General features: G+C 40.7%; 1 protein-coding gene across 3 annotated transcripts in view; it reads left to right on the top strand.

Moving 5' to 3' along the window:
• The window catches only part of RHOBTB1 (Rho related BTB domain containing 1), a 122,506-nt gene that overhangs the window by 291 nt on the left and 108,513 nt on the right, over window positions 1-13,702 (top strand). Inside the window, exon 1 of one of the 3 annotated variants that reach the window (XM_029931730.1) lies at window positions 22-42. The exons of the other annotated variants lie outside the window; for them this stretch is intronic. The gene's annotated coding sequence lies outside the window, so the exon portion shown is untranslated. Of the gene's footprint in view, window positions 1-21; window positions 43-13,702 lie in introns of those variants that run through there. 3 annotated transcript variants of the gene reach the window in all.

Genomic DNA, 13,702 nt, shown 5'->3' with positions numbered 1-13,702 from the left:
CAGCACCGCCCGCAATCGCCGCTGCGCCTCCAGCGCCCGCAGGTAGAGTCGGCGCGGGCGGGGCGGGGCCGCGTCCGGGGCCGGGGGTGGGGGTGGGGTGATGAGGGACGCGCGTGGGTGGGAGGTGTTACTCAGAGGGACCCCCGTGCGCGCACCTCTATTATCCGCAGACTCAGGGGACGCGAGGGATTGGAGCATCCCTTTGCACCTCTGAAAGTGCGGGGGGTGGGTGGGGAGGTGACCCGGTTACCTTATGCTGACCTGACAGCTTCCCAGCTGCACTGAGAAAGCACGGGGCCCCAGAGGGTGCTAGCTGCCAAGATATTTTGGGTGTTTTCTGCACCCTCAACCTGTCCGGCTCGCTTTCGCTTGGTCGCTCGCGCTCTCCCTCTCTCTCGCTCTCTTTCTTTCTCAACCCCCTTCTCCTCTGCCCCCCGCAGGCAGGCGGAGTTGGGGCCGAGGGATTAGAGAGATAGAGTCACTGTCAGTCCGAAGAGATTAGAATCTGGGCAGGACGTGTCCAAACTGAAGTCTTCAGAAAGTAGGTGCAGCATCTGCGGCTCCTCCTGTCCAGCCCTCAGGTGATGCGTGATTGATTTTTCTTGGTTTGTTAGCTCTGAAAGCCCCAGGCTGTAAAAGGTTTGGGTCTACAATGAGACTCTAATCCACAGCGGCTTTAGGCTTTCATGCCCTGCTCCCCAACACCTTCTGGTATCTGGAGGAGGGGCAGATTGGAGGATCCTAAAAGTTTGAAGTGAGTATTCAGAGGAGCTTAGTGTTTTTAACTTGTGACTTTTTGAAAAAAAAGAAAATACAGACTCTCTTAGTTTGAGTGAGGTTTTATATATTTTTTTAATATACATGCATTCATCTTAAGAGAACTGGTGACGGGCATTACATAGGGAGTCCAGTAGGTATAGCATCATTAGAACCGAAAACCATGTTTACTGTATAGTTTTAGAAAAATTGCTTTCTTATGTGTCTTTTTATGTGCTCTACTACTGGGATGTGGCTTGGCTGGGAATGCTGTTGGTGTCTTGTGAGGTTTCCCCTGATGTTGGCCACCTGACCTATTCCCTTTTTGTAATGCTTGTATTTATGGTGGGCATGAACCTGCTTCCAGGCCTTCTAGCCTTGGTCTCTGGTGAGAGGAGAAAAGTATCAAAAATGTGCTCTTGGCAAGTTGGAGAGCAAGGAAGAATGCTGTAGATTTTTTTCCCCATTAAAGTTTTCATGAATTGGCAATTTAAAACCCAAAGCATTGTTTACCACCTGTCAGGCTCACTCATAAGTGTAAGGATTAACTAATAAAGGATTTGTAAAATGCTTCCTGAATATAAAATTCCATAAATATGCAAAATAGTAATAATCCACCCATTGTTAAATTTATGTAGCTGCTTCTGCCATGCATACAAGATGATTTAGAATGCATGTTTCCTGTCAATTAAACAATGAGTTTGGAATAAAATAATGAGTTCAATTCACATCCTATGAAACTTTGAAATAAAATTTCTCCCATAAGACACCATTGGCAGAGAATCATAAAGTAAGCAGCATTTCAAAAAGTTATATATGGAATGGCACTTACCTTATGGCTGGGGGGAAAGGGACCAAGTGAACTTCTGAAACTAAGAAATATTCAGCCCTGGTTTTAGTGTGCCTGAACCATAAATATTCCCTTATGTTTTGGGGAATTCTAAGAAGAGAGCAAACAGATTTTGCGGCCTTACAGATAGCTGGCCGCCTTAATCCACGAAATACGCCTCTCTGTATTTTAAGGCTGAAGTTCAATCTGTGGTTTTGTCCACAGTGAAGAAAATCTTCATAGTTACTTGGATAAATTATTCATTCTTCCGATATAATGGGCTTGGTTTTTAAGCATCCTTAATTTGAGCAATCATTTTAATATCCTGCAGATGATTAGATTAAGTTGTTCCCAATGGATTGAGTGATGTGTTAACATCACATTTTTCTCTTTACATGTATTTAATAATAAAGTATATCATTTTTCTGCTTACTGGTCTCCTAAAGTAAAACCTGCTTCTTATGTGTTAATTTTAAGTATAAATATTACTAAGGATGGTCTTTGCTGTTTATGAAAGCAACTCTAGATGCACCGCTAGCGAATTGAGCTGTGAGCAAAACCATAAAATTGGGGGTGTTTTTCCCTGAGATCTTCCCACCTTCAAGTGGCCTTTTCTTCTCATTTTCTTCACTCAGCTCTCAGATGGACACTAGCTAAACAGGCCCCAGCTCAGTATTCCAGAAGTTCCTCTCTGCTAGCATTCTTTCTTTATCCAAGTAACTCAACCTCTGACCTGCTTATTTTCCAACAGCTGGGTATGGGTGAAAGTGCACTAGGTGAAACATCAAGAGTTTGCACTTACCAGGCAGCTATGGTACACCAGGCACTGAGGCACCTTATCTCATTAAATCCCTGGTGCAGCAAATGTCGCCCATGTTTCACACAAAAGAAAACTGAGTCTCAAAGAAGCCCTGGTCCCAACGGTAAGCAAAGAGCCAGGATTTGAAGCAAAGCATTGTGGTACTTCCTCTTGCATTGTGAGCCTGATCCTAAGAAGGGCTTATGTTCTGGACTGAGGCATGGAAGAGTTCTCCCACTGACTATCTGGCCGTTTGACCCTAAACCCTCTGGGCCTTTGATTTCCTTTCTCTAGTTTTGGATTAACTATCTCTCAGATATGGAAAGGATATTTGGATGCCAACTACATAAACTGCTCCTCCCAGGGACTTCCAAAATATGTTTTTCCCTGCCTGCCCTGACCTTTCCTCCAACCCCCTCCTTGGTCTTTTTTCCTTCCTGTGGGTCCAAGTAAGTATCACCTCCTCCAAGAGACTTTTCCCAAAGACTCTTCTGTTATTTTCTAGTTCAGGCCTAGTAATCCCTTCTAACACTGATAACCAGCTACACTCATTTTACTTTCATATCAGCATGTATGTGGTTAGTGTTTTTATCTTCTCCTCCATCATTCCCATCATCAGACTATAAGCCACAGAAGACCAGAGTTCTTCTTGTCTGACTTTTTCCTTTATTGTATTCCCAAGGTTTACCACAGTGACACGTAGCACATAGCTGGTGATCAATGAGTGTATGTTAAATAATTGTGAATTATATGATTATAACTCTACAATGAATAATTATTTCCTACAAAGGACATGTGCTAATGGCCAATATATCATCGTATCTCCGGGAAAACCTGAATGAAGTATCGCTGAGCTTACACTGTTACAGTGAACCTGAATTATGAATGGGGATCCAAGTACAGTAAAGGAGACAGCAAGACAACCCTGGGACGCACAGGACAAATGGACACACTGCACATGGTCCACCCCCCATATTTTATAACAGAGAAAACCAAACCTCAGAATGATAATAAAAACTTGGGTTTAGACCACTGGAGATGAACCAATGGTCCAAACCATCATTTTATTCATGAAGACACACAGAATATAAAATATGGAGCCAATATATCCTGAATTCCAGACTAGCACACTTTTCACCAAGAACTCAAAATCTCAGGGACTACCCGGTCAGCAGGGGTAAGGAGCATTAGACAATGACACTTTTTTCCCCTAGAATTTCCAAAGAGGCTTAGGTTTCCCAGACCAATCCTGGATAGCAGCATTAGTACACAGCATAACATTCTACTTCAGATAATCTAAGTTTTAAATTTTGTATGGCCTGTATAAATTTCAGTAACTCATTTACTATTTTAATGATCCACCAGGCAGACTTTTAATACCTATCATTAGTTTACCAGTTCTGTTTAAATGCTGGAGAGCTCCAAACGGCAGAATTACAGTGTTGAGCACTTAACCACTACCCTGATAGATTCAAGATACATTTAAAAGGTGATTGATATTTTGAACTCCAAATGATGATAGCTTGTTTTTAAGGACTTAAATAACTTTTCTTCTCTAACTTAAAGAGCAATCCTTGCTAGAATATTACATCCCATAAAAAAGCAGTCCTTAAACTTCAGAGGGCATAAAAATCTGGAAGGCTTTTAAAAACCCAGATTGCTTAGAGCCTTTCTGCACGTTTCTGAGTTAATAGGTCTGAGATTGGACCTAGACAACTGCATTTTTAACACCTTTGGAGATTTTCTCAATCAAATACTTTGAAGACCTGACTTTGGGATCCAATAATAATTTTAGTATGTTTTGAATTTTCCCAGATTCCTTATAAGAGAATTTTTTAAAACAAGGATAATTGGGGAAGAGTTTGATGTGTTTCAATCTAGCAAACAGCAGACTGGGTATGACGGATATCTGTTTCCTTGTAGCCAAAGCCATGTATGTATAATCATGATGTAGCCACTAGGTTTGATACTGGCCCCAAATCTGGAATGTTCCAAAATATTTCTATTGGACTGCAAAAGTAAATTAGTAATTAGCAATAAATAAAAGATAAGTGTTAAGTTCTGTGGAGGAATAATGAAGCCCCTGCCCTTTGGATGACTACATTCAGAATAGTAGAAAGATAAGATTCATATCCACAAAACATTCAAGGACAGGGTTGCAGATCAAGTACAGGATGCCCGGTTTCATTTGAATTTCAAACACACAACAAATCATGCTTTAGTATAGGCATGTCCTATATAATATTTTTACTTGCTAAATCTGGCAACCTTGCTCAGGGAACATTAGCATTTAATATCATTAGTTTCCAGAACTTGGGTGGGGGTGGGGGGTGATAATGCTGAGAGGTCGTTAAGCTTTGAGAAACTGATAAAAACTCTGAACATGCTCCTGAGAGCACTTTCCAACAGAACACTCACACTATTCCATGGACCCCAGGCTGCCAAAGCCCTTGTGGGCATCAGAGTCATCTGCAGTGTAGACAGCAGATGCCAGCTCTTCAGACTACTTAGTCAGGTTGGTGAGTCTGGAAGGTAACTTGGAAAAGTGGACTGTGAGCTGGGCTGTTAAGACCAGGAGAATTTAGCTGTATTGTGGGTTTAAGAGACTTCTTAAAGCTTTCACAGAAGGCAGGTTTCCTGAGGCTTGGAGGGTATTTAGTAAGTAATATTGAGAAGTTCGGTTGGACTGGTTTTTAAAGAGTCTAAATTGTGGATAGCCTTAAATTCTAAAGGGCTTAGACTGCCTATCTTGGGAAACAGTGTGTCCTTACTGATGTGTCAGGGATGATCAGACAAAGGGAGAACGAACGTAGAGGGAAATTGTAGGCAGCCTCAGCTCTAGGGTCAGGAGGCCTGATGTAAGCTCCTTCATTAACAAGCTGGGAAGCCTTCTGTGTGTGTGCAATTTCCGTGGGCCCCCATCTCCTAAGCTGGGAATTGGGAATAATAAAAAAAGCTACTAATCGGGTTGTAGTGAGGATAAAATGAAGTTGTATGGTGCTGGCACCGTGGATGACAGCATAAATATGTGATAATATAACGTAATATAACTAGGGGTCCCAGGGGCTCTCATCCAGTGCCCCTGCTGCTCCTGAAGGGGCATGGTCACCAGCAGCCTGCAAGAGCAGGTTCAGGAGTGAAACAGGAGGAAAATGATTGCTTGATCTGGATTTGGATAAAGCTTTAAAAATCTCCCTTTATGAGTTAAAATTTCATTATCAAAAATTGTGAGGGCAGAAACAAGATAGGAAAATAATGTTTGTACTTCTGAGGATTTTAAAATAAATAAATTCAACTCTTCATTATTTTTTCCTAGAAGAGAGAATATTAAGGACAATCAAAATCATATTCTCTGATCCCAAGTCAAGGAAACTTTTTTTAATTGCATGTGTTACTCTCAACAGATTTGCCATCTTACCTGTATCATTTTGGCTAATATTTAAATTAATTTGCACATGATAAGCTCAGGCTAATCATTCAAAATGTTGCTCCCCAGAGCCATTTAAATCACAAAGCAGATGAGTTTATCAGAAATAATTCATGAAGCAACCTGCCTTCACAGAGCTGACTGGGATCCTAAGGGCTCTGGGGTCAGATGGTTGAAATTCCCATCCCCACTCCTCCAGTGAGTAGCTTAGAGGCCAAATCGCTTTGCTTCTCCAAACCTCAGTTTCTCCCAATCTGTAAAACAGAACTCATAATCTCTCTTGTCTCCAAGAGCATGAGCATAGAGTTCTCACGTGGCTTCTGGTACACAGTGAAGAGTCACAGAATTCTGTGACCTCAGTGTAGTCATTGTCTTATCAGTATATTATTTAATATATGCATAAAGAATTTATTTCAGGAAAACATCTAAAAATGTGAAAGATATTTATGATCGTTAGTGACATCTTAATTTATTGATATACACAGTGAGGGCTATTTAGAGCATTTTCCAAACCACAGAGTACAGTGTTCTCATTTCAAAGAATTTTTTAAAGTAGTTTATTGTCAAATTAGTTTCCATACAACACCCAGTGCTCTTCCCCAAAAGTGCCCTCCTCCATCACCTCCACCTCTTTTCCCCCCTCCCCCTTCAACCCTCAGTTCATTTTCAGTATTCAACAGTCTCTCAAGTTTTGTTGTCCCTCTCTCTCCCTAACAATCTTTCCCTCTTCCCCTCCCCCTGGTCCTCCATTAGGTTTCTCCTGTTCTCCTGTTGGACCTATGAGTGCACACATATGGTATCTGTCTTTCTCTGCCTGACTTATTTCGCTTAGCATGACACCCTCGAGGTCCATCCACTTTCCTACAAATGGCCAGATTTCATTCTTTCTCATTGCCATGTAGTACTCCATTGTGTATATCTACCACCTCTTCTTGATCCACTCATCAGGTGATGGACATGTAGGCTCTTTCCATGTTTTAGCCATTGTTGACAGTGCTGCTATGAACATTGGGGTACATGTGCCCCTATGCATCAGCACTTCTGTATCCCTTGGGTAAATCCCTAGCAGTGCTATTGCTGGGTCATAAGGGATTTTTAATCCCAATTTTTGTTATGTGTTGCTTTCTCCAGTTCATCCATCTTCAACTTTTACAGGGTGATTGGTGCTCTTCTAAAGAGCTTTGGGTTTGAAACTATATATTAAAGCATCTGGGCCCTAGAATTTACTTGACTCATAAACCTACAGTATGGAACAATATAGGATTGGTTTAGGGTCATTATACTTACATGTATGGCAGTTCTATTTTCTTTGGTCTGTGCTGAGCACCTTGAGGGCATGTCCCATAGTGCCTTGAAGATGGTAGACTCAAATATTTATTGAATGAATTTAGTGTATAAAAAAAATACATCTTGTTCTTCTTCTGAGGATACGTCTCCCTCACATTAGGAATTTTAACTTCTAAAAGAATGAAAACAAGGAAAAGACTTCTAACTTTCATGCATAAGATCATTAGTCTAATATTTCTAGACTGAAGTACTGAAAGTGAATTTGGAACTCTACCGTTCATATTTCCTAGAAGAGCTATGGATTATAACATTTCCCTTAAGATTCTTTTTTTTATTTATTTTTTTTTGTTTTATTTATTTTTGATACTGAGAGAGACAGAGCATGAGAGGGGGAGGGGCAGAGAGAGAAGGAGACACAGAACTGGAAGCAGGCTCCAGGCTCTGAGCTAGCTGTCAGCACAGAGCCCGATGCGGGGCTCGAACCCACGAACGTGAGATCTGACCTGAGCCGAAGCCGGAGGCTGAACCGACTAAGCCACCCAGGCGCCCCTCCCTTAAGATTCTTCATATTAGCTTCTCCCTCTATCTCAAATGTTATCCCCTCAGATATTGCTTGCTTAGACCAGAAGTGCCCTGTGATCAGAGATCAAGTCTACCTGTTTACTGCTGTTTACTGCTCTAATAGCTACTGAGTACCTATTTCAGTGCCAGTCACTTAGTAGGTAGTCAGTAAATAGTCTATCAATTATTTGAATGTCAGAAGACCAAGATGTGGTCTTCTACAGTTATTCCACTGCAGAGCAGTAATTCTTTTTTAATATTTTGGGTCAAAATCACCTTTCAGAGTTGGATTAAAATCATGAAATGCCTCATTAATAAAATTTTACATGCTCAAAATTTTGCACATAATTTGAGTTCATGGACCACAGGTTAGGAATCCCAGTTTCAAAAGTGTGTATATATACATATATACTGAACTAAACTGAAATATTAAACTAAATATCACAAAAAATTAATTACTATGAATCCCAATGTGTTAATATTCATGTGTCTGTAATAATAAATTATATGTTGCCTTGGGAAAATTTTGCAACCCTCCAAAGGGGAAAAAAAAGGCTATCTATAAATGTTGAATGTTTTATTTATATGCTGGAAAGGATTTAAGGCTTATAGAGAAAGGCTAATAAAAATACATACTGTACAGCAATTTAAAATATATTTCCAATAGGCAAGAAAAAATGAGTCAAAGGAAAAAAAATAAGGCTAAGAATGTAAGATGGGTCCAGGAGAGAGATTCGTACGCAAAATTTATGCCGTGAAATTCAACACTCTTGCTAGAAGATAGTAACAAATTTTGTTCTCAGTTTTTTAGTAGCCGTTGTGAAGGAGAAAAATATAATCAGTTATGTCTTGCAGACGGCCATATTTTATATATACTTGCATATGAATACCTGTATGTGTACTTAACAGCAAACTGTTTCTTAAAAGAAGGAAGTTTCAGTATCATAAGGAATGGTGATTATATTTCCAATGTTTGTTTATGGCAAGTGTCTTTGTACCTGAGCTTGAAACAACCCATAAGAAATGTTCACAAATAATGGGCACTTTGGTCATTTGTGATTAAGATGTAATGGCCTTCTGTACTTTTTGTTAGCAGGCCTTGCAGAAAGAGGCCTCATTAGGGCAGTAAGACCCTCATAGAACTCCGAGGGGAGGGGTGGGGACAGATGAGGAAAAGAGAGCTTTCTCTATTGTCTTATACCCCATCACTCCCTGCAGCACCTCTCCCTTTCCAGTGCTGCACACTATTTAAATAAGATGCCGGGAGCTCTCTGTCTCCCCTTTAAGGCATATGCACCTAGGATATTGACTAATGTAAGTTATTCCCCCTAACCTCAGTTTCCTTGGATAACAGTCTGTCAGGGACTTCTATGCCTTCCCTCTCTGAGAGAGCAAATACAATAACTAGCTTCTCAGAACATTATGTGGATTTGTGGCATTCTCTGAGGGGCTATAAATGGATCACATTGACAGCTTTATTTGTCATTCTTAAATGGAATGTGTTTTTCCCCCTTTGAGTTAAATCGAAATCAGATGGCATTTCTTATTTCATTGTGAAATGTTTTTACTCTCATAATTGCAAAATTACATTCATAACTGATACTATGCTAACTTACAAAATTTGTGTTTTATTATTGGGGGGTTCCTATTTGGAAAGTAACCGAGGGAAAACAACTTACGCAACATTTTCGTTTTGCCTATTTATTGAGATCCTGATATAGTTGCTAGAATTCTGTCGCCATATGGAAGCAGAGACAATTATATTGCATGAAATGACATGGATTTTAGAAGCAAGGATATGAAAAGGCATAACCAGCAGAATATCCACAATCCAGAGACTAAAACATTTTTGAAACCTCTTCTCTCCTTTGCCTCCCCAGCATGTCCCTGGTCTCAGTCATCCCTTCCTGTCCTTGCAATGGCTCTTGTGCAACATATGCAGGGGCCAAAATGTCAAGAATAGGGTTGACAAGTATAACTTTCATACCCTGGCATACTTCTTATATGCTAAACCCAGTGGCTTGGGCCCAGGAGAAGTTTTTCATTTAAAAAATCTCCACCAACCTTAGCTTGACAATAGCTAGGCCTCCAGGATCTTGTGAGTCTTCTTTAACATATGAATATCCTTTTGGACACTTGCCCTAGTCTTTCCCTCCCCTAATTCTCAAATATACTCAATGCTCTTCACAATCCCAGGGCAACTCTTTCTACTCATGGTCCTGTTCCCAAGCTTTTTGTACCCAATTTAAAAAAATCCTCATCACTCCCAACCACCCACTACTAAATCTGTGCGAGAAAGGAAGCCCTCCTACTTTAATTTCTTAAATCCTCCAAAAGTTTCCAATGCTCTTTTAATGATCTCAATACTGTGCTTATCTTTAGAATTTTCAAACGCTATGCAATGGGTAGGTTTTTCTCACTGAATTTATCTGTGTTTATTTTCCTACTCATTTTACACACATGCATCCAATAAAGTCAACTTTACTGAGTACCCACTATGTGTTGGACTCTTAGGATACAATGAACTGAATCAGGTATCCTCTGCCCTCATTGGGCCTACAGGTTGGTGGGGAAAACCTACAATAAAAGGATGACACAAATAGGTATGAAACTGAAACTCTTCTGAATATGCCACAAAGAAGAGACACAAAAATGTCTCTAGAAAATGAGAGCCATAGGAGTCAACTAGATAAGGAGTATAGGCAGAAGGCATGATATGGAAGGGGTGGAAAGCCATGATGTATGGAAAGCAGAAGGGAGCAGAAGCAATGTGGGAGACTGAAGGAAAATCAAGTGCCTGGAGCACAGAGAGCAGGGGTGAAAAGCTTGATTCTAGAGATGTGATTGGGGCCATCACCATAAAAGGCTTATTAGCCATAGTGAAGAATATGTATTTATCCTAGGACCAATGTGAAGATTGGGGGAGGGGAAGGGGGATTATAATTAGTTACATCATCAATTTGGCATTTCAAAAATATATTTCTGACTAGAATGCAGGGTTGGCATGGGGAAAAGTTATGCAAGCCAGTTGAACATTTTCAGTACACAGATACTGGTAGCATGGCCAAGGGAAGGAAGGATGAAATGTTGGTGATTTCTAAAATGTGAATGGATTCAAGAGACATAGAGGAGGTAAACTGATAGGCCATCTTCTGCAATATTCATTTGGAGCCCATCGAAGTGTTAGGGAACACTGGAGGAGGAACAGGTTTGCAAAAACAGATGCTAAGTTCATTTGGACATGTAGAGTTTGAGTTCTGTAAAGAAACATTACAGGACAGAGCAAAAGACATTGGATTATGAGTGTGGAGCTTGTCAGAAAGCTCTATGGTTTGGATATAAACTTGTGACTCATCTTTAATCCATAGTTGTGGATATGATGGATGTGATCCATAGGTGGATATGACTGCCTAGAAAAAGATTATAAAGTGAGTGGTAGAAGAGAATGCTAGGACTAAAGTCTTAAGTAATTCAAATCTAAGCAGCCAAGTAGTGAAGGATGAGCTCATAAAGGATGAAAGAAGAAATAGTGGAAGAATTAGAAGGAAACCCAGGAAACTGCTGGATAACAGGGGGTGTGGGGGCAGGGCAAGGGAGCAATGATTTCATTTCAGGAGGATGAGAGTGGTCAGTTGGTTTGAATGTGGAAGGTAGAGAACTATTTATTTAGCAAGAGTGGAGATCCACAGAGAATTGTTTTGAATTAAAATAAAGAGAAACCATTAAGTGATATGTATGGGAAATCGAGTTCTAACTAGTTCTATTTGTGGTCATGCCTGCTTCAGAATATTTCACATTTCATATTTTACATTTCTCTTATCATGATACTTGGGACATTGATAAGAAAGTCATTTTGACATGCTGCTGACTATTATAGAGCAGAACTGGGGTGGATTTTGACAATAGACCAGTCGAGGTCCTGGGGTCTGACCTGGAGAGAAAATATGAACCTGACAGCAAGGAATTTTATGAGCACAATGCTTCCTGTTCCTCCACCCAGTGGTGCTAGTATGACCAGGGTAAATAAACCAAATGTTCATGAAGCAGTGTTCACTTGCCTCATCCACTTGCTGGCGTCCCTGTGTCATAGAAGGAGGCTGTGGGCTGACACATTGTACAGCACATTCTCGGCAACTTCTCTGAGGTGAACTTCAACTTCTCTCTCTGCACCTGCTGCTACAACATAAAAGTCTGAGCACGTCCATTGACAAGAGCAGGAGGTAGGGAACGGCAGGGACTACAGAGCGGAAGTTAATACCTCAGCCAGTGAACACTGTGAGGAGGCAAAGGTCAGATTGCAGAGGTGTAAACTGCCAATGGGAGGTAAGAAAAGAAAGATGACTATTGGTAATCATTTGCAGTAGTCTGGCTATCAAGGGAAGCTGGAGGGAGGTAACAGGATGAGCAACCGCTTATTCAATAAACAAATATTAAAATATCTTACATGTGTCTGCTCCTAAGATAGGCACCAGGAAGAAATTTTCCAGCCCTGATGGGAGATCTGCCATGAGATCTGTTTCTCACATGCATAGTGACTAAATATTTTGTGATCTGATTTGTTGAAACAAATACAACATTTTCCTTCAGATATAAACCTTACTTGATCTTTATAAAATGATCAAACAAGTTTGTGTTAAGATTAATAAAGAGGAAAATAACATATCCACCTATACTTTTTTTTCTTATCCTCTCTCCTTTCATTCCTACTCTGTCCCAAATTTGGACAGTTCTGTTATTGTCACTTTTTCAGAAAATATCTTCTAGAATGGTGTTCTGAACTCTATATTCAGAGCCTTCATAGTGCTATTTGATGTTTAAAAGTCATCTAATCTATAATTTATAGGCCACTCACATATTGGAGTATTGAAAATAGAAATGTAAATAAAGTGGGGTTCCCCTGGCTAGATTGTAAGCTTTATGAGGGCTCTTTGGCACTGCTCTATTTAGAGCTCTCAGAAATAGAGTACTATAAATGGGATTTTTGTAGTAAGACTGCGATTAAGGATCCTTGGGTAGGCAGAGAAAGGCACAATATATTCTTACACAAGAATTCAGGAAGATCCCCTAAAGAGGTAATACTGGAACTGGGTGTTAAAAGATGAGCCTTTCAGATGGTAGACAGCTAGTAAGCAAAATTGCAGTGGCAGGAAACCACTTTTTGGAGGAGCCAGAAGAGTGAGGAGAAATGGTTTGGTATGGTCAGAGAGGCTGTGTGGAAAACGATAAATGCACAGAACTGGGATCTTGGACTGGAAAGAGATAAATGGGATCTTGGAAAGCTCTGCTGAGGAGTTCTAGATTTGATCCTACAATGACTGGACGTGTCAGAAGTTTTCAAGCAAGTGGGGAAGCAGGAGGTTTAGGAAGAAAACTGGGACCGTCAGGAAAATTGGGAACCATCGGGGACTGGCATCGGGGAGTACATGAGATGGGAGGCCACTGACTGGGTGGGAGAGAGACAGTGGCTGGTGGGTGAATTTCTGCCACGACAATGGCCTTGGACACATAAAGGGGACGTTGAGCTTCTTGTGCACAAAGTGGTCATAATCAGCTGGAGGTGTGTGTTTGGGAGGTGTGGTGAAGGGGTAGAATGAAAAGGATGCCAGGTGTTCAAGCCAGGGAGAGGGGCCATGCCACTGATTTTGGGTACAAAAGAAAAGCAAATTCAGGAGATGATGGGGATGAGGATCTAGCCCAGAAAGCATGAAAAAAGGTATTAAGACATTTAAGCCATGGGTGTGAATGAAATTGCTTCCAAGCGGAGAACCTTGAGGAAGGCCCACATTTACGGAAGGGAGAAGAGAAGCCAGAAGAAAAATTTGAGAGGTGTTTCCTACAAGATAAGAAGTGAGATTCAAGGAAGCCAAGAAAAAGCTTCAAGGAAGAGGAATCATGTGATTTGTTTCATTTATATAGCTGACCCTTGAGCAACATGGGTTTGAAATGCAGGAGTCCACTAATATGCACATTTTTTTTTGAAAAATACAGTACAGTACTCTGAATGTATTTTCTCTGCCTTATGATTTTCTCTTACTAGCTCATG

Source organism: Suricata suricatta, chromosome 2 (genome assembly GCF_006229205.1).
Source record: "Suricata suricatta isolate VVHF042 chromosome 2, meerkat_22Aug2017_6uvM2_HiC, whole genome shotgun sequence".
In the NCBI taxonomy this organism is placed as follows: domain Eukaryota; kingdom Metazoa; phylum Chordata; class Mammalia; order Carnivora; family Herpestidae; genus Suricata; species Suricata suricatta.
The sequence above is the reverse complement of the archived record's forward strand: the minus strand, read 5'-3'. Positions and strand labels throughout refer to the sequence as shown.